This window comes from Lithobates pipiens, unplaced genomic scaffold, assembly GCF_037356315.1.
Source record: "Lithobates pipiens isolate NorthernLeopardFrog02 unplaced genomic scaffold, aLitPip1_a1.2 Scaffold_1, whole genome shotgun sequence".
Lineage (NCBI taxonomy): Eukaryota > Metazoa > Chordata > Amphibia > Anura > Ranidae > Lithobates > Lithobates pipiens.
In genome coordinates, this window is record NW_027507685.1 from 99,424,523 (window position 1) to 99,440,826 (window position 16,304).

General features: G+C 44.7%; 1 protein-coding gene across 2 annotated transcripts in view; it reads right to left on the reverse strand.

Annotated features, from left to right (window-relative positions):
- The window catches only part of PDCL (phosducin like), a 32,808-nt gene extending 18,624 nt beyond the window's left edge, over nucleotides 1-14,184 (reverse strand). Inside the window, exon 1 of one of the 2 annotated variants that reach the window (XM_077467432.1) lies at nucleotides 14,039-14,184. The gene's annotated coding sequence lies outside the window, so the exon portion shown is untranslated. Of the gene's footprint in view, nucleotides 1-14,027 lie in introns of both variants that reach the window. The other variant, XM_077467430.1, reaches the window with a different exon arrangement.
- Nucleotides 14,185-16,304: the final 2,120 nt, after the last annotated feature.

The following is a 16,304-nucleotide window of genomic DNA, read 5'->3' on the forward strand; positions in this document are numbered from 1 at the left end:
CAGGCGTTACAGCGCTAAAAATAGCGCCTGTGTAGCGCCTGAAAAAAACCGGCCCCTTTCCCTCCAGTGTGAAAGCCGGAGGGCTTTCACACTGGAGCGATGCGCTGGCAGGACGGTGAAAAAAGTCCTGCTAGCCGCATCTTTGGAGCGGTGAATACACCTCCTATACCGCTCCTACCCATTGAAATCAATGGGACACCGCGGCAATACCACCGGCAAAGCGCCGCTGCAGCAGCGCTTTACGGGCGGGTTTAACCCTTTTCCGGCCGCTAGCGGGGGGTTAAAAACCACCCCGCTAGCGTCCGCAGACCGCCGCTAAAACGACGGTAAAGCGCCGCTAAAAATAGCGGCGCTTTACCGCCGACGCCGCTCCCGCCCCAGTGTGAAAGCAGCCTTATATTCACCGACCGACACAGCTCCTCTCTAACTAAATGGGACGTCCCCAAGCAGTGCCAAACAAGGGGTGGGAAAAACAGCATAAAAACTTCATCCACCACGGCAGGTGGTAACTAGTGAAACTAAACCCACAAAAAAACAGCAGTGCGTGGAAAACCACCACAAAACCGGGTATCCTCAACAGGAGTCATGCCCAAAACCGCAATCATTTGCGGAAGTAATGCAACAGTACATTACCATAAACAGTACTGCGTTTTTAATCGAAAACCCAGGAAAAAAATATCAATTGCAACTACACGGCCGCCTGCAAAACTTTGCGGCCAAAACAAGCATCCGCCGATGCACTAACGTCTACCTTGTAGACCTTGGTAAACGTATATGGACAGAGGACCAGGTCGCCGCCTTAAACACCTGAGCGACCGACGCTTGGTGTTGGAAGGCCCAAGACGTTCCGATTGCCCTTGTAGAGTGGCCCGTGACCGGAAAGGTGGGCACCTGGCCCTTCAAGGCGTAGGCTTGTACTACAATCTGTCTGATCCACCTGGAAATGGTCGCCTACGAGACCGCCATACCCTTCTTTGGACCAGCCACCGAAACAAACAGTGAGTCTGACTTCCAAAAAGAGAGCCGTGGCAGACAAATACACCTTCAGAGCTCTAACCATGTCGAGAGCGTGAAGGGCCATCTCTTTGGGGTGCTTCGGCTTAGGACACAACGATGGTAATACAATGTCCTCCTTGATATGAAAAGCCAAGACCACCTACGGTAGAAAGGACGGTGGCGGACGCAACACCACCTTATCCCTGTGGATGACCAGATAAGGCGACTTGCAGGACAAGGCTGCCAATTCCGAAACCCTCCTGGCTGATGTGCTTGCCACTAGAAAGACCACTTTCTGGGAAAGAGTCAACAGAGGAATCTCCCTGATGTTTTCAAACTGTGGTTTTTGAAGCACCGACAACACCAGGTTCAAATCCCATGGGGGTAACAGTGGACACCGGGAGGGGCTCCCTAAGGAGTGTGATGCCAGGGGTCGTTGAAAATGGACAGCCGAAGCTGAAATTTGCCCTTTGATGGTGCTTAATGCCAATCTCTGGTCAACTCCTTGCTGGAGAACAGCAGGATCCTGGATATGGAAAAGGAGCGCAGATGCCATCTTTTCTCCTCACACATGGAGATGTAGGCCTTCCAGGTACGATGGTATATCTTCCGAGAAGAAGATTTCCATGCCCTCAACATAGTTGGAATCACAGAGTTCGACAGACCCCGGTTCCTCAACACCTGGCTCTCAATAGCCATGCCGTTAAAGCCAGCGATGGTAAAGCAGGGTGAAAGATCAGACCTTGAGACAGGAGGTCCTCTCACAACGGTAGTCGCCAGGGAGCATCTGCCACCAGACGCACCAGGGACGCTGAGGCCAATCTGGGGCAACCAGGATTACTGAAATCCCCTCAGCTTCCACTCTGCGAAGCAGACGTGGCAACAGTTTCAGCGGAGAAAAGGCATAGATCTGCTGGTACTGATCCCATGGAGCCACCAGCACATCTGACGTGTCTGCCCACGGATCTCTTGTCCTGGACACGAATCTTGCCACCTTCCGATTGAGACGGGAGGCCAATAGATCCACATCTGGTGTGCCCGACTTCAGGCACAGCAGCCTGAATATCTCTGGATGCAACGCCCATTCTCCTGGGTCCAGCATCTGTCGACTCAGATAGTCTGCCTGCCAATTTTCCACCCTCGGGATGTAAATGGCTGACACGTGTCGCTCTGCCTACTGAAGTATGTGAGCGACCTCCCGAGCAGCAGCTGAGCTTCTGGTTCCCCTTTGGTGATTTATGTATGCCACAGGCGTGGCGTTATCCGACTGTATCCTGATCGGACGCCCCTGAAGACTCAACAACCATGTGTGGAGGCACAGCCTGATTGCTCTCAATTCGAGCAGATTGATCGGCAACTTGGATGCTTCTGTCGACCAGAGGCCCTGAGCCGACTGAATCCTCATCACTCCACCCCAGCCAGAGACTGGCGTCCGTAGTGATCACCGTCCATGTCAGAGGAAGGAACGATTTTCCGGACTGAATCACCGGGGACCTCAACCACCAGATCAGAGTCCCTGACTGGTTGGCTCACCTGGATCTGTCGATCCAGGGACAACTGAGAATTGACCCATTTCAACAAGATCTCCTTCTGCAGTACTCTGGTGTGGAACTGGGCATAAGGTACTGCCTCGAAGGAGGCTACCATGAGTCCTAGTATGTGCATGCAAAAGCGGAGCAACGACCACTTGCCGTACAACAGTAGTTTGACCGCAGAGCTGAGAGTCTGCAATTTGTCTGAAGGGAGAAAAACTCTCGCTTCCCTGGAGTCCAATAGAAACCTAGGTACTCCAGACGCTGGGTCGGCACAATCACTGACTTCTTTAGATTCAACAGCCACCCAAATTCTTGCAGGGTCTGCAAGGTGATCGCCACATCCTCCTCTAATTCTGAGGTGGAAGATGCTCTCAGGAGGAGATCGTCCAGGTAGCCCACGATCGCGCTGTCGCAGCAACGCCAATACTGGAGCCAGTACCTTGGTAAAGACTCGGGGGGCTGATGCCAGGCCAAAGGGAAGAGCCACAAATTGGTAATATGCTTCCCCGACTGCAAAACTGAGACATTTTTGATGCCGAAGGCATATGGGTATGTGCAGGTACGCATCCTGGATGTCTAAGGATGTCAGGGAGTCCCCTTGATGGACTGCAGTGACTACTGAGCAAACTGATTCCATTCTGAACCTCTGCACTTTTACAAAGTGATTGAGGGCTTTCAAGTCCAAGATCGGACGTACCCCTTCCTTCTTGGGAACCACAAACAGATTTGAGTAGAACCCCTGGAAGCGTTCCGATTCCAGAACTGGTACAATAACCCCCTGATTCAGCAAGTCCCTTACCGCCCCCAACAGGGCCTCCAGGCGAACCGGGGATACGGGTATGCTGGAGGGGAAGAAAATGGCGGCCAAGAGAGAAACTCTATCTTGTAGTCTGTGGAGATCAGATCGCAGACCCATTGGTCGGATAACCGGGAGGACTCCCAAAGGCGAAACCCCAACCCCCCCCGAGACATGGGTGGGGGCAAACCTTCATGCGGTAGCACTTTTGTTCGCAGGCTTATTAGGCTTCCAGGGACTCTTTCTGGACGTCTGTGGGCATCCTGTCGGGCTGGGGGCGTTTTGTCAAAGTAACGGGCGGACAAAAAAGCCGCTTGTGAGCAGAAAAAGAGGGCCCTTACCTACGGCGTTGCTCCTTAGCCTTCCTAGCCAGTGGCATTTTTAAGAATGCCATCACCGCTTTTTAGCACCTTTCTGCCCATGTACCGCCTCTATCTTGGCAACGAACTGAGGACCGCCGTAAGGGTGTCCATAGGGACCGCGCAGTCCGCAGGTAACCCAGTTGCAATTGCCTGGATTTTGGGGGAAGAAACACCAGTTTCTGAAGCCATGCTGACCCTACCCTGTCTGCCACCGGACGGGGACTTAGGACAGTGACAGTCCCACCCTCCTGCTGCCACTGGCTGAGGGGCTCTAACTCGCTGAACTCACCACCCTGGACCATTCTGTGCTGTATTACCGCAATGCCTGATGATCCCCAGCGCTCCCAGATGCAGAGATAGCAGAAAACTGTGTCGGTGGCCGGCCAGTCGCACGATCGGTGGGCGATCAAACACACATGTTCAGAACACAAGATAACCTTCCCAGTGCCCTGTGATGACCAAACAGGAAGCAGAGGGCACAGAGGCAGCTGCAAGAGCACAAAAACATGGTCCGGCTACAAGAAAATGGCCGCCGTTGTTTTCAATAGGGAATCACCAGCAAAATGGCCGACTGAAGCCAGATGCCAGTCTGACCCTCGTCCATACTTAAAATGGCTGCCGAACAGCGCCATGAGGGACTAGAAAGAACATGTGGCAGGCACGGCGCTGCACCAACACAGGGGCATGACTACACAGGCATCCAGCGGGACTACGCTTCAGGACCCAGGCACAGCTAAAACCCCCAGGTGAGAGCCCAGACACACACACACCACTCAGCACATGTACAGAGGGGGGGGGGAGGAGGACCCCCGAATCCACCTCCCAGGGAATGCCCAGCTGCTCCAGGGAGAGCTGTACTTACCAGTCCTGGAGCTGGGAGACATTCCACAGTAGTCAGCTCCTGATCAGTACAGGGAAAACTACTGGTCTCGACATACTGTGACGCAGACATCAGTAGCCCGGTCATATGTATGCCCCAGAGCATAAAGCTCACCGACCACCACTGGAGCCGAGGTATGTCGTGGCCTGCCGAGCCTTAGCTGCGACCTGCACATGCTCGCTGGCCGGACTGGGGATATTCCGCAAAATCCTTTTCTCTGTAATTCACCGACCAACACAGCACCTGCCCCTCCTTTTTCTCTTTACGTTATACCCTTTGTTGACGTACTGAGTTCTGCCTGAATAGGCTGTGGGGTCGTAGCATAGGGACTGCCCCATGGGCTGAACTAAAAGTTCTGAAGTGTTGTATTACAACTTGCCTTGTATCTCCAGTGATAGGGCTAACAACCCATTTTGTTACAGAGAGGAGCTGTGTCGGTCTGTGAATATAAGAGAAAAAAAAATTAAAGCACCCCCATCCCCGCATGCAGAAGGGCTGTTTTTTTTTTTTTGTTTTAAATAACATATCATACTTGCCTCCACTGTGCAGCTCGTTTTGCACAGAGTAGCCCCGAACCTCGTCTTCTGGGGTCCCGCGGCGGCTTCTCCCCACATCAGATAACCCCGTAGGAGGAGAAGTGTTCTCCTGGTGGTGGGGGTTACCTTGTTCCATAGCCAACGAATGTATGACTCAGCTCCGCCCCCAGTCATTGGATTTGATTGGCAGCAGAGGAAGCCAATGGCTGCGTTGCCATCAATCTTTCCAATCAAGAGCTGAGAACTCCGGGCAGAGAGACAGCGTGTCCACGCCAGGTGAAGTTCCAGGGCTCAGGTAAGTAAAACTGGGGCTGGGGGCTGGGGGGCCGGTCACTGACAGGTGTTTTTTCCCCTTAATGCATAGGATGCGTTACAGTGAAAAAAAACATGAGGGTTTACAAACCCTTTAAGACTGAGGAAGTTTTCCGGTGTTTTAGCGCTAGAAATAGCCTCTAACCAAATGCCGGAAAACCGCCTCCCATTCATTTCAATGTGTCTTTTCACACTGGGGGGGGGGGGGGGTGGTGCGGTTGCGGAACATCAGAAAAAGTCCTGCAAGCAGCATCTTTGGGGCGGTTTGGGAGAGCTGTGTACACATTGAAATGAATGAGCAGCGCTTCTAAGGCACCTGAAAAGCGATTCAGAAAGCGCCCCGCTAGCGGCCGGAAAGCGGGAACACATGCTTGTAGGCTCATTGGCTGCAGTCTAAATTGCGACCCCCCCCCCAGTATGTATGCAAGATAGAGACCTTAGATTTCATTCCACGTTTTCCAAAAACTTGTGGGAAAAAAATGACCTGTTCAAAAGACTCATCATGCCTTACAGAATATACATTGGGGTGTTTTACTTAGATTGTAAGCTCCTTGAGGGCTGGAACTGATATGAATGTATAATATTTACGTGAATCGCTGCGTACATTGACAACGCCATACAATCGCTCATAATAAATAAAATAAATCTCAAATCAGGGCAGCTCTGCCAACACCAGGGAAATGGACTAAAGGAGATTAGAGGACTTTCCATAATTCCAGCTTTCTAGGAGATGATAAAAATCTCTGCGGCCCGGTTGTCATGGAGACCAAAGAATGGCTGCAGAGATTGAAGCTTTCCGGTTATAAACCTTGATGTGTTTACATATAAATATTTATTAGCCATTTGCCGCCAAATCGTGTACCCAGTACATCATGTGACTTCACGTGGTTGTAGCGGGAGGATATGCAGCTGCAGGAATCACCCCCCAGTACAGTTTTTAGGCCCCATTCACACCCGAGCACTTATCCGCTTGAAGCTTAAAAACACCAAAAGGAGAGAAAAAAATAAAATAAAAATCAATGATTTTCTATGGAGACGGTTCACATCTCCAGTCCATGTCTCCTGAAGCTCAAACAAGTTCTGTCTTTTTTTTTTTTTTTTCGCTCGTATCGGTCACATTTGGGGCGTTTTTGGCGCATTTGTATTCCCATAGAAATGAATAGAAATGCACCATTCGCACGTTTCTGCGCCATTTTCTGCTCTAATGAAAAATAAAAAAATAAAAAGCAAAAAATAAAAAATAGTAATTATATATGAATAAAATGTAGAATAAATAAAAATCATCATAAATAAGTAAAATAATGCAATAATACATTAACCACTTCGCACCCAAGTCAATTCTGACACTTCACTCCTACATGTAAAAATCACAATTTTTTTTGCTATAAGATTACACAGAACCCCCAAACATTATATATGTTTTTTTTTTTATTTATTTTTTGTTTTAGCAGAGACCCAAGAGAATACAATGGCGGTTATTGCAACTTTTTATCTCACACGGTATTTGTGCAGCAATTTTTCAAACGGGTTTAAAAAAAAAAATTTTAAAAATAAAAAAGTTTCACGCTTTCAAAAAAAAAAAAAAAAAAAAAAAAAAAAAAAAACAACAACACACAGTATTGTTAGCCTTATTTTTGCATAATGTGAAAGATTAAGTTACGCTGAGTAAATAAATACCTAACATGTCATGCTTCAAAATTGAACACGCTCATGGAAAAGCGCCAGACTTCGCTATTTAAAAATCCCCATAGGCGACACTTTCAAATTTTTTACTGGGTACATGTTGAGTTATAGAGGAGATCTGGGGTTAGAATTATTGTTCTCGCTCTAACGTTCGTGGTGACACCTCACATGTGTGGTTTGAATCCCTTTTATTCCTATTGCAAGGAATGCAAACATCCTTTGTAATAGGAATATCTCATGACAGGTCCTCTTTACAGTGAGATCGGGGTCAATAAGACCCCCACATCTCACCTCTAGGCTGGGAAGCCTAAAATTAAAAAAAAATAAAAAGGGAAGAGATCATGGCTTCCCAGCCGAAGCGGCACCGTTTATTTTTGAATGCAGAGGCTGGGCATGACGTCATAACATCACGCACGGCCTCCGACGATCATAGAGACACTGGCGACCATCTGGTCCGCCGGGAATCTCTATGGTTAACATCAAGGGCCGGCGGATTCCGTCTCCAACTCACTGATCACTGCGGTGAGTCAGTAGAAGCACCAGAGTGCGGCGGGGTTGGGGGGTGTCCCCCTTTGCCACCAGTAAGAACGATCAAGCAGTGGAACAGCCACTATGATCTTTCTTATGGTGTAGGGAATCACCGGCTGAAAATGCCGATATCTAAAATGATGCTTGTAGCCTCAGGCATCATTCGGATATACCCAGGGCCGTCTTTAATATTGATTGGACCCTGGGCAAAAATTTTCTTGGGCCCCCCCGCCATGTAATTTTGCTCTCCACCTGCTCTGAGACATACAATAAATAGCTACTGGACTCAAAATCAGTTTACTGTATCAGATCATGGAGCAATTGCGATTGGTTGCCAGAGGTTACAGTATATCATTACCACTTATTGACTGGTTGCTAGAGGTTACAGCACACATATGGCTCACATTAGTTGCTAGAGGTTACAACACATGATTTCTGCTTGTTGGTTGCTAGAGATTTCTGTACAGTAATACTGCTCACTGATTGGTTGCTAGGGGTTTCAGCACACCATCTCCTCACTGCCTGCATACCATGGACTGGGGTGGTGAATGGACCCATCAATAGACAGAAAACTCAAAGGGATCCTAGAACTCCGTGGATCAGTGGCAGTACTGGGGGGGAGGGGAGGGTGTGACCAATGGCAATGCTGATTTTTTTTTACTGACTACCAATATAAAGACGAGTCTAACACTGGCCACCAATGTAATAGGGGTGTACACTGACCACTAATGTAATAAAAGCAGTCACAGTAACCACCAATGTAAGGAGGGATTTACACTGACCACTAATGTAAGGGGAGCATTCACACTGGCCAAGAGTGTGAATGAAAGGATTCTACACCAAGCCTCAATGTAATGAGAAGATTTAGCCTGCGTTCACATGTGTGTGTTGGGAACACATGCAAAATCGCTTTCCTGACACCACAGAAATGTGCTGCCCTTTAGCAGATACATAGCAGTGCCTCTGCACCCCCAAACCTCCCCCATCCTCTCCACTCCAACCCTCCCCCCTTTAACTCTACCTGCCTCCTCTGCTCATCTTTGCACCCACCTTCCTTACCTCCATACATCCCCTCCTTGCTCACCTGTGCACCCCAAGCTGTAATTCCTTCTCTGCCTACCTCTGCACACTACCCTCCCCCCACCTATTTGATTACCTTTGCAGAACAGGTTGATGGTAGGCTTAATGACCACAATTGCAGGCAGGACTTTCAAGCATGCCCCTCCCCAGTGGGCAGCATTCAGTATAGGTGATGGTGGATATGACCTCAGGGGAGCATGATATATGCATAAGAATGCCACCTTTATTTACATATCAATGCTGCAGGACGCTGCTATTTACATATAAATGCCGGGTATTTACATGTAAACACAGGGTCTGCAGGTGAGTCATCCATACACAACAATAGGGCAAAGCTGGGCAGCATTAGTAGCAACACAGGACTAAAACTTCAAGGGACAAGGGAATTTAAACCAGGGTAGTTGGCAAGTATGGGGCAGCTGCCCCTTTTGCCCTGCCTTAAAGACGGCCCTGAATATACCACCGCAAAATTGAGGTCGTCATATGACAGCCTGCCAACGGCAAGTGGTTAATAAATAATTAAACCTCTAACCTTAAAAATATTAAATACATTATTAATGATAAAAATAACACCCAGACTCGAACAGAAAAATACATTATTATTAATACATTTTGCGTTAGTGTGTTTAGTAATTTATTATTTTTTTAAGCAGTAAGGCTTAATTATTTATTGTTAATAATAATAATAATAATAATAACAGATTCGAACAAAAAAATAAAAAAAAATACATTAATAACCCACCAAACATTAAAATAGATTTTTTTTTTTCTTGCAGAGACTCTAGAAAATAAAATGGTTGTTTATGCGCAGTAATTTTTCAAAAGGTGTTTTTTGGGGCAAAAAAAAAAAAAAACACCCCAGTAAAACGTTAGCCCAATTTTTTGGTATAAATGTGAAAGGTGATGTTATGCCAAGTAAATAGATACCCAACATGTCACGCTTTTGAAAACTGCTCATATTAGCGTGGAATGGCGACACACTCGGTACTTAAAAATCTCCATAGGCGACGCTTTAAAAATTTGTTACAGGTTACCAGGTTAGAGCTACAGAAGAGATCTAACAAATGCAGCGATACATCACATTTGTGGTTTGAACACCACTTACGTATGCGCTCGGAGGGGACAGGGCGCTTTAAAAAATAAAATGTATTGTTTTATTTTATCACTTTTTTTCCTATTACAAAGGATGTAAACATCTCCTGTAATAGGAATAGTGTGTGACAGGTCCTCTTTATAGAGAGATGTGGGGTCTATAAGACTCAGATCTCTCCTTCAGACTAGAAAGCCAGAGATTATATATATATATATATATAATTTTTTTTTATTTTGCAGATAATAAAATGGCTAATTATATATTTTTATATCCTGTGGAATAATAAAAAAAAAAAAAAAAAAAAAAAAAAAAAAAAGATAACGTTTGGGGATTCCAAGTAGTTTTCTAGCAAAGAAATAAATAAATAAAATAAAAAAAAGTGACAGGAAAGGCCAGGACTACATGGTGGCCTGAGGACCACAAAAGGCCTGTTCATGCTTCTCTCGTGCTAGGAATGGATGGACGCCACAACCAATCCAAATCTGGTGCATATGTTTTGTACGTTTGCCCACTGATAAAGAAATGATCAGTCTTTAATTTTATTGGTCGGATTATTTTAACAGCGAGAGACAGAATAATAACAAAAACATCCAGATAAACGCATTTCAAAAAAAGTTATAAATTGATTTGCATTTTAATGAGTGAAATAAATATTTGATCCCCTATCAAAATCGGCAAGATTGCTGTCTCCCAGGTGTCTTCTATATAGGAAACAAGGTGAGATTAGGAGTGCTCCTAATCTCAGCTTGTTACCTGTATAAAAAAAGACACCTGTCCACAGAAGCAATCAGATTCCAACCTCTCCACCATGGCCAAGACCAAAGAGCTGTCCAAGGATGTTGGGGACCAGATTGTAGACCTACACAAAAATGGAATGGGCTCCAAGACCATCCCCAAGCAGCTTGGTGAGAGGGTGACAACAGCTGGTGTGATTTTTCGCAAATGGAGGGAACCCAAAATAACGGTCAATCTCGCTCGGTCTGGGGCACCATGCAAAATTTCACCTCGTGGAGCTTCAATGATCATTAAAACTGAGGAATCAGCCCAGAACTACACGGGAGAATCTTGTCAATGATATCAAGGTAGATGGGACCATAGTCACCAAGAACACAATTGGTAACACTACGTCGTGAAGGACTGAAATCCTGCAGCACCTGCAAGGTCCCTCTGCAGAGATTAGTCCCGTCAAATGTAAGGTGCTCCTAACGACAACCTGTCCACAGAATCTTTTTATTCCATTAAAACCCCACCATCATCATGGACAAGACCAAAGAGCTGTCAAAGGACATCAGGGACAAGATTGTGGACCTGCACAAGGCTGGAATTGTCTGCCTTGAGATCACTGACAAGATTCTTCTGTGTAGTTCTGGGCCGATTCCTCACCGTTCTTATGATCATTGAACCTCCACGAGGCGAGACCATGCATGGAGCCCCAGATCGAGGGCGATTGACAGTTATTTTGTGTTTCTTCCATTTGCAAACAAACAATCTCACCAACTGTTGTCACCCTCTCACCAAGCTGCTTGGCGATGGTCTTGTAGCCCATTCCAGCCTTGTGTAGGTCTACAATCTTGTCCCTGTCATCCTTGGACAGCTACAAGACCATCAGGGAGAAGTTTGGTGAGAAGGAGACAACAGTTGGAGCGATTATTCCCAAATGGAAGAAATCCAAAATAACCATCAATCTCCCTCGGTCTGGAGCTCCATGCCAGATCTCGCCTCATGGGGTGAGGATGATCATGGGAAAAGTGAGGAATCAGCCCAGAACTACACGGGAGAATCCTATCAATAATCCCAAGGCAGCTGTGACCATAGTCACCAAGAAAACAATTGCTAACACACTACGCCATGGAGGACTGAAATCCCGCAGCGCCCACAAGGTCCCCCTGCTCAAGAAAGCACATGTACAGGCCTGTCTGAAGTTTGCTAATGAACATCTGAATGATTCAGAGGAGAACTGGGTGAAAGTGTTGTAGTCAGATGAGACCAAAATCAAGCTCTTTGGCATCAACTCAGCTTGCCGTGTTTGTAGGAGGAGGAATGCTGCCTGACCTCAAGAACACCATCCCCGCCTTCATACATGGAGGTGGAAACATTATGCTTTGGGGGTGTTTTTCTGCTAAAGGGGACAGGACAACTTTACCACATCAGAGTGACGATGGATGGGGCCATGTACCATCAAATCTTGGATGAGAACCTCCTTCCCTCAGCCAGGGCATTGAAAATGGGTTCTGTATGGGTATTCTAGCATGACAATGGCCCAAAACACAAGGCCAAGGCAACAAAAGAGTGGTTCAAGAAGAAGCACATTAAGGTCATGGAGTGACCTAGCCAGTCTCCAGATCTTAATCCCATAGAAGATATGTGGAGGGAACTGAAGGTTCAAGTTACCAAACATCAGCCTGGAAACCTTAATGACTTGGAGAGGATCTGCAAAGAGGGCAAAATCCCTCCTGAGATGTGTGCAAACCCGGTGGGGCCAACTACAAGAAACATCTGACCTCTGTGACTGCCAACAAGTCATGTTTTTTGCGAAGGGTAAAAAACAAAAAAACAAAACAAAAAAAACAGAAAACACGTATTTCACTCATTAACTACTTGCTGACCAGCCGTAGTCATTATACGGCGGCAGGTTGGCTCTCCTGCTCCAATCGCTGTAGCTGATTAACTAGTTGCCGCCCACCATCAAAAGACGGAGGGGCAGCTCTCGTTCTGGGTGAACGTCATACGACGGCGTCCCAGAACGACCACTCTCGTGACCGCACTGTGTTACTAGGACACGGCACGGCCCGATCTCTGTAGAGAGCCACGCCTGCATCTTAACCGTGTGATTGGTTGTGTCCAATCACAGCAGGTCACATGTAAACACAGAGATGCCAATTGGCTCTCCTCACACTCTGTCAGTGTGAGGCGAGGAACGCAGATTACCGGCAGGCATCTCCTCACAGGAGACATCTACCCATGTAATCAGGGCACGAATCATCAGTGCCCTGATTACAATAGCGACACCAGAGCCACAAATCAGTGCCAGCAATCAGTGCCCACCACTGCCAGCAATCAGTGCCACCAGTGCCCATTAGTGATGCCGGTCTGTGCTGGCTATTAGTCCTGCCCATCAGTGCCAATTGGTGCCACCCATTAGTGCCCATCAATCCCACCTAACCGTGCCACCTATCAGTGTGGCATATTAATGCCTCATAGGTGCCACCTAATCAGTGCCCACCAACTCTGCCTATCAGTGCCCATTAGTGACGCCAGTCGGCGCTGGCTATCAGTCCCACCGATCAGTGCATGCCCATCAGTGTCACCCATCAATGCCCATCACTACCGCCTATCAGTGCGGCATATTAGTGCCTCATCAGTGCCTATAAGTGCCACCTCATCAATGCCCACCAGTTCAGCCTGTGCCCACTAGTGACTCTCATCAGTCCCACATATTAGTGTCCATCAATGCCCCCTAACAGTGTCCAGTGCCACCTATCAGTGTGGCATATTAGAGTCTCATAGGTGCCTCCTAATCAGTGTCCATAAGGGCCACCTCAATGCCCACCAGCTCAGTCTATCACTGCCACCCATTAGTGCCAATCAGTGCCACCCATTAGTGCGCATCAGTGACAGCTATCAGTGCCACCTTAGTGCCCACCAACTCAGCCTATTAGTGCCCATTAGTGCTGCTTATCAGTGCCACCTATTACTGCCCATAAGTATGGCATATTAGTGCTTCCTCATCAGTGGCCGTAAGTTCAGCCCATCAGTGCCCACTAGTGCCACCTATTAATGCCTCATCAGTGCCACCTAATCAATGCCCACCAACTGAGAACGCCACTCCCCCCCCCGTACTGAATGAGTTAATAGAAAAAAAGCCGACACGGCAGCCCCCGAGGAATGTCCCAGTCACACTACTATAGGTCTGAGGTCTAAGGACCGCCCCCCCCATGCCGAGGCACTGTGACATCACAGGACCGGGCCTGGAGACCACAAAAAGCCCTTCTACATCCCCCTCCCCGTGGACAGTCATGCGTCACACCACGTAAAGTACGTGGTCATGTGATGTGAAGGGGCCCTAAAAAGTGGATTTGTTCTTTAAGGGCCTACACACTAATGGGGGCCATCACTAGTTACCATGGCAACAAAGAAAAGCCCCCCAAGAGAAGAGATCGGATTCAGCCAATCGGGACTGCTGTATACATCCCCAGAGACCTCTATCCATCATTATATACACACACCGGACACTCACCGACCGATCCCTGCCGCTCTTCTCTCTCCACACACACAAAGGAGCCCTCCGCTGCTTCCGCCAATCCCCGCCTTTGATTGGCCGCTCTCCTCACTTTCCGTACAGTCTCCGTAGATCCGATTGGCCGCCCGACACTTCCGGCTTCCAAAGCGGCTGACAGAAGAGGGGGGGGAGGGATTAGCCTGCCGCTGATTGGGTGGAGGATTATCCTACGTTCCTGTGATTGGCTGCGGCGCTCTTCCTTGTTCTTGCTTTTAGTGAGATTCCCAGGCTTGTTGTACCGCAGCGACATCTGCCGGAGGATGAGCTATAAACAGGGGTGTGCAGGGTGAAGGGAGGAAGCGGTGTGGCTGGGAGATAAATAGTGTATATGAGAAACAAATCCTTCATAAAAAATATAGCAAAAAAATATATATATATATATATATAATAAAAAAATTTGATTGTTGTAACAACAATCAATTTTTTTATTTATATATTTTTTTGCTATATTTTTATGAAGGATTTTACACTTGTCATGTAAATAATTTTTTTTTACATTTTTTTAAGAAAAATTACTGAAAGAAAAAATAAATAAAAATAAACAAAGAAACAAACAGATAAATACATTGATTATAAAAAAACTGAAAATGTTATTAATAAAAAAAATAAAACTTTTTTTATTGTTTTTGCAACTTTCTCTACACTTGTCATGTAATTTATTTTTATTTTTTAAGAAAAATTATTGAAAGAAAAAATAATTAAATAAACAGGATACATATATTAATTATATAAAAAAAATGTTATTCATGAAAAAAAAAACATTTTTTATTGTTCTTACAACTTTCTCTACACTTGTCATGTATTTTTTTGTTTTGTTTTTTAAGAAAAACGATTGAAAGAAAAAAGAATGAAATAAACCAAGAAACAAACAGATACATATATTAATTATAATTTTTTTTAAATGTTATTAATTAAAAAAATATATTTTTATGGTTGTTACAACTTTCTCTACACTTGTCATGTAACTATATATATTTTTATTAAATAAACAAAGAAAGAAACAAACAGATTAATACATTAATTATATTAAAAAAATTAAACTGTTATTAATAAAAAATTAATGAAAAAAAAATGTATTGTTGTTACAACTTTCTCTACACTTGTCCTGTAACTATATATATATTTTTAAGAAAAACGATTGAAAGAAAAAAGAATTAAATAAACCAAGAAACAGATACATTAATTAATTATAAAAAAATGAAAATGTTATTAATAAAAAAAAAATGTATTGCTGTTACAACTTTCTCTACACTTGTCCTGTAAAAATTCCTTTTTTTTTTAAGAAAAATGATTGAAATAAAAATAAATAAAAAGAAACATAGAAACAAACAGATAAATACATTAATTATATAAAAAACTAAAACTGTTACTAATAAAAAATACATTTTAAAAAATTGATTGTTGTTACAACTTTCTCTACACTTGTCATGTAAATATTTATTTTTTTAAGAAAAATGATTGAAAGAAAAAAAATAAAAATAAACAAAGAAACAAACAGATAAATACGTTAATTATAAAAAAAAAAAATAACTCAAAATGTTATTAATAAAAAATTAATAAAAAAAAAAAACAATTGTTGTTATAACTTTCTCTACACATGTTATGTTATGTCATGTAAATATATTTTGATTTAAAAAAAAATGATTGAAAGAAAAAAATCTTTTATATATATATATATATATATATATATATATATATATATATATATATATATATATATATATATATATATATATATATATATAAACAGTATCTCACAAAAGTGAGTATCCCCCTCACATTTTTGTAAATATTTTCTTCTTTTCTTGTGACAACACTGAAGAAATGACACTTGTCTACAATGTAAAGTAGTGAGTGTACAGCTTGTATAACAGTGTAAATTTGCTGTCCCCTCAAAATAACTCAACACACAGCCATTAATGTCTAAACCGCTGGCAACAAAAGCGAGTACACCTCTAAGTGAAAATGTCCAAATTGGACCCAAAGTGTCAATATTTTGTGTGGCCACCATTATTTCCCAGCACTGCCTTAATGCTCTTGGGCATGGAGGTCACCAGAGCTACACAGGTTGTCACTGGAGTCCTCTTCCACTCCTCCATGATGACATCACAGAGCTGGTGGATGTTAGAGACCTTGCTGTAAGGAACCATGAAACAGACAGAGACAGAAGTACACTCAAATCACACTTGTTTATTAATAAAAATAAAAAGGTAAATAGGAAAAA